Source organism: Amblyomma maculatum, chromosome 10 (assembly GCF_055883805.1).
Source record: "Amblyomma maculatum isolate TAMU_Amacu chromosome 10, ASM5588380v1, whole genome shotgun sequence".
Taxonomy (NCBI): Eukaryota; Metazoa; Arthropoda; class Arachnida; order Ixodida; family Ixodidae; genus Amblyomma; species Amblyomma maculatum.
Window position 1 is genome coordinate 9,414,575 of NC_139353.1, and position 4,868 is coordinate 9,419,442.

The window sequence follows — 4,868 nt, forward strand, 5'->3', positions numbered from 1 at the left end:
TGAAACAGAACAAAGGGATATGCACTGTTACCACCACATTTACCCCGTTATAGTAATAAATCACGCCGGCTAGCACGGTAAACTACCCTTGGCTTTACACAATCACCATGATCGCTTCTGCTCGTGAGGTCGCCATGAAGCGTCCAAATCGCACGCCCTCTAAATCTGTCTCACTTCGCATGCATCAGAATAGGTGCGAGAAAGGAGGAATCAGGCGATCTTGAATGCTATTGGGAGACCATGATCGAGGTATGGGCTTTTGGTACTCTGCGAAGCAATGTTCGAAACCCAGATAGTTCATTTTTGAGCCGCATCATGTGGTTCGGAATGCATTCCCGCTGCTCCAGATCTCCTAAAGGGAAGACGATCTTCGGCATCGGTGGCATCGTTCAAAGCGTGAAAGAAAAAAGTATGCCAGTCATTTCCTATCAGCATTACGATGTAGCCGTTCCTTGAGCATCGTTCAGGTTTGCGGCATATCATTTATACTCTTCGCACTAGGCATCCAGACGCTAGTCAAGTTGGAAGAGTTTGCGATAGAGTTAGGAACCTACGACACGTGTACTACTTCTAATTGTATGCCGTTAATTGCAAGTGCAGGTGTCCACCGAGAAGGGAGGCAGATGCTGTGCCTTCCTAACAATCTAAACAAAAATGTAAACAATTGTGGAATTAGCACAATCGTAGTTTCTTAAGGCGAAGCTTGATCATCCTCTTAACTATTTGTTGTCGTTGCTATTTGCTAACTTCGAACTGAAAAATCAAATTGGTAATCGCTCATGGGTGCATCACTAATTCAAGAACGTTGTCGACTTGGCTTAGTGCAAGCGGTGCTGACAACTGTCACCATTTTTACTTTGACTCCGTTTTGCTCTCATTTGCATCTCTCATATTTCCTACTTTTTCTGTAGTTAAACCTGCCTTAAACGAAACTGAGTGAAATAATGCCGGTAGGCATTACTGAGACTATAAAACAAGGAAACATGGACCGCCAAAACTCGACAGCGAGGAAACAAGCATCACTGTGCGCCAGGTTGCAATGTTGGCCCCTACTAACGACAGACTAGAATGCGGTTACGCAGGGACAAATCGCAAAAACAAATGCACAGAATGCATTTTCGACTTGAGATAAAGGCTCAGAAAGTCGCCATCACTGCCTGCGCTTGGATTTGAAATCAATGCATTCATTGTTTACGCAGACAGTTTGACTAACATTACTACTATAACTTTTAGCAAATTTAACTTTTCGGCACACCTTATTAAGCATGACTCTCCATGAACACCCTGAGCTATCCTTCTTTCTCCTGAACTTCATGACCAAAATTTTCAGTGCACAAACAATATCCTTTCAATTTCATACTACGCTATGCCCACCTGCAGACTAATTTCTCTGAACAAAGTGTTACCCGCCCCCACACGTGTTTTTATTGTTATTTGTTCGCCTCTGTTAGTTTTGGTCCTGACGCACCTTAACAGGATAATGAGAGACCGCGTGGGGTGGGAGTGACGTGAAAGCCAAATGGAGAAGCTTATATACTAATCGACGCACAAAGCACAAGAGAGAAGCGGGCAGCGGTCACGGCCAGTAACCACTTGGATTACGAGTTAGGCGATCTAACCGGGGCAAGCATTCCTCATCCTGCCTGTTACAGCAAAAAATTAAGAAAGAAAAAACAAAGTCGAATGTTTGCCTGCGCATCGGCAGCGTATCTATTCTCCGGTTCCTTCCTTGTAATCCCCGAGCCAGTCAGCCAACCGACCACCGCCATCAAATGTTCCCTGAAGTGTCGTCAGATCCGCCTCGAGTGCCTTTTGCAATCATAAATCTTTCTCGTTAGGCAACTTGTATGAGCGTCATGTACTTCGCTCGAAAGCTTTCACAATTGGGCGAAACAAAAAAGAAAATAAACACACGATGTTTCCCTTCACTGCTTTTAGCACGCTTTTATGAAAATGTTCACATATTTTTCAACTGCTGCCTGGCTCGTTTTACATTTGCATTTGCATTTTACAGCTTGCACTTGTGCAGACGTCTCGCCGACGAGAACTTTCCTCCACTCGGTGTGGTCTTGGCGTCACTGTCTCGCGACAGCACTTCCTTCCTTCAGCTCCGCATAAAAAAAAAAAAGAAAGAAAAAAAAAAGAAAAGAAAAAATAAAATAAAAACATCTGGTTACTTCAGAAACACAAGTTTGCTGACAAGCGGCAAACATTAGGTGGCCCCGGAAACGAATCAGAGCAAGATCCTTTTTTTTTTTTCTATCCCTGCCAGTGTATTCATGTTGTTTTCTGGAATAGTTTTTAACGTGAACCCACCCGAAACGCATTTGGAAGGAGTGATAGATAAGTCGTGTCTTGAATCGCTTTGTCTTTCACCTAAAGAAAACGAGGTGCCCGCCTTAGTTAAAGACGCCCTCAACCCTCGTTGAGCTCTCTAGCCCAAGATATTTGTCACGCCAGCCAAGTTAGTTTTACTGTGTAAGCTCCACGTATCATTTAGGGCGGTTTACTTAGCCCGGATTAATAAGGTATGTGGGCACACGGCTGGGCCGTCGGTTTATTCCCCAGTGGACGTCAGTGACGTCTGATATTTTAGCATTGGCCTTTTGTAAGCAATTCATTTCTAGCATATTAATTTTAACGACTTTGATTATATTCGTTTTATTCCTTGAATAATAGATTTTGCAACAACTCAGAATTTTTCTCTTCAAATAATCTGGGTTAGCTTTAATGTTGCTGGTGAAAGGAAGTCCTACTTGTTGAGAAGGGTAACATTATTGGAGGATGACATTGCAATCACTGGTTTATGAAGTTAAGCTGCCCATTGCTTCGCTGATCGCCCTATATGCCTCCCTCCCTGAAAAAAAAATTTAATAAAAGCTTTGCTTTTTACAGAACGCACTACCATTGCTCAGTGATATGCACTTTATTTTCTCTGGCTTCTGCGAAAAGAAAGGCGCCCGGTGTCTTTTAAGTCTGGTGGCTGTTGTTTGTTTTTCGCATTGGGTTCATTCATTCACAAAATGCCTGCTAGCAAGAGATATGTGTTTTCCTTCCTTTTAAGGTTGCCCTAGTGGTTGTTTTCTTGAATGGAGACCTGCATGCCTATATTTGGTTCCCCTCGCGGCTCGTGACGCCGTAACAAATATGCTCACTTTACAGTCTGACATTTTACAAAAGCGTGAAACCAGCACCATATTATACTCTTTAGTTAAAACTCGATTTCCCGAAGTTCAGAGAAGCCGCGCAATAATTCGTTAAATAGGGAATTTCGTTATATCGAGGGAACATTCCTTAGTCATTTAATCCGAAAAAAATTTGATTATTATAAGGTGCAGCGGCGTCAAGAAAGTACCGCGGCATAATATTTGCGAAGCGTAAATTCGATGAAAATGAAATTCCGTTTTTAAAGCACGCAACCGCGCAACTTATAAGAATGACCAGGAAAGTGTGTACTGTTACGTCTTTCGAATTGTAATAGCAGCAACTTCCCACTATTATATGTTGCTACATTGAAATTGGGGCATGCGTAGACAAGAGACACCGACAGCAAGCGCGTATGGAAATAAGCAACGGATATTTTGTCGGCAAGAAGGGTTCCAAGGGTCTGCAAACTTCTTTCCTGGCAAAGAAGTGTGAATTTACTGGGAAAAAAACGTCTAGTTTGTGAGCAAGAACTGCATGGAAATTTCGTGTGTTCCTTCGACAGATTGTCGCAGCAGATCAAGGGCATCGAAAACTTTACCCGGTGTCAGCAAGCAGCACCGCTGCCGACATCGGGACAACAGACGCGCTTCTTAAGGTTTGCAAAATCTCCTGAATTCTGATCAATTCTCCTATTTTGCACTACGCAGTTTGGGAAATGCGGGACGAAGCTTCTCCACGAGTTACCGTTCGCTCGCAGTCAATAGATTTTTGGGCGCTTTCATAAAATGCACCACAAATATAATATTCGACCTTTATTTTTCCCCAAAGAGTTCGTTAAATCGGGACAGAGATTGGTTTCCTAATTTTCTTCTTGTGGCAATAATATGACCATGAGCTGTTCATGCAACTTTGTGTTTTGAAAACTAATTTCTGACCGTATGGCCGTGCTTGCAGATAACGTAACATGACAATGACTCGATGAGTTTCTGTGCAGTCAGTTGTATTTCGTTCTTTGAGACAATTTTAGTACATTGTTTTTCTGATATTTCTGAATTACATTGTCGCCAAATAATAACGAGGTATAAGGTCATACAGGAAATGTGAATATAATGTTCTGTGGGAACGAAAGGTTGCTCATTATATTTAGATAATGGCAATGCAGGCACCATTGCTTTCATGAAATTATAGCGCATTGAAGTTTGTGGTATCCTAAGTGTATCTCTGGGATTCTTGTTAAATTTTGCAATTGTTCAATGAATTATCCATTCAGCAGGTTTTCAATGTTCGTCAGTATGCGCCAAAATTTAAAAGTGGTATTATTTAGATCCCTACACCTCCACAAAGATGGCCCAACCACAAAGAAGCCGCGTTCAGCGTAAAGATGTAGAAATTGAAAGGCACAGGAAAAAAAATTGGACATTTGTAATGACCTTCATTGTTCTTGAGGGTGAGAAAAGGCCTCTCATGACTGGAAAGGTTCTCCGCATTTCAAAACAAATTAACGGAGACTTAGATGTTGGCAGCGAAGACGAACAATGCCGCCTACTTATAAGTGTAGAGAAAAAACTAAGCGCGGTCATTGAGGTGCATCATTATAACAGCAAGAAAGAGCATGTTCCAGTCAGTTTGCTGGCGCTGTAGAAGCTAGCCGAGACGATCGAATGCTAATGACTTGCACAACCGTCCACGTGATAGTTTGCTTCATTTCTTGCCGCAGGATA

General features: G+C 42.4%; 1 long non-coding RNA gene across 1 annotated transcript in view; it reads right to left on the reverse strand.

Moving 5' to 3' along the window:
• Positions 1 to 941: 941 nt before the first annotated feature.
• LOC146175535 (uncharacterized) overlaps positions 942 to 4,868 on the reverse strand; it is a 36,475-nt gene continuing 32,548 nt past the window's right edge. The window contains exon 4 of the long non-coding RNA XR_014701422.1: positions 942 to 2,108. This is a non-coding gene — a long non-coding RNA (uncharacterized LOC146175535). The remainder of the gene's footprint in view (positions 2,109 to 4,868) is intronic.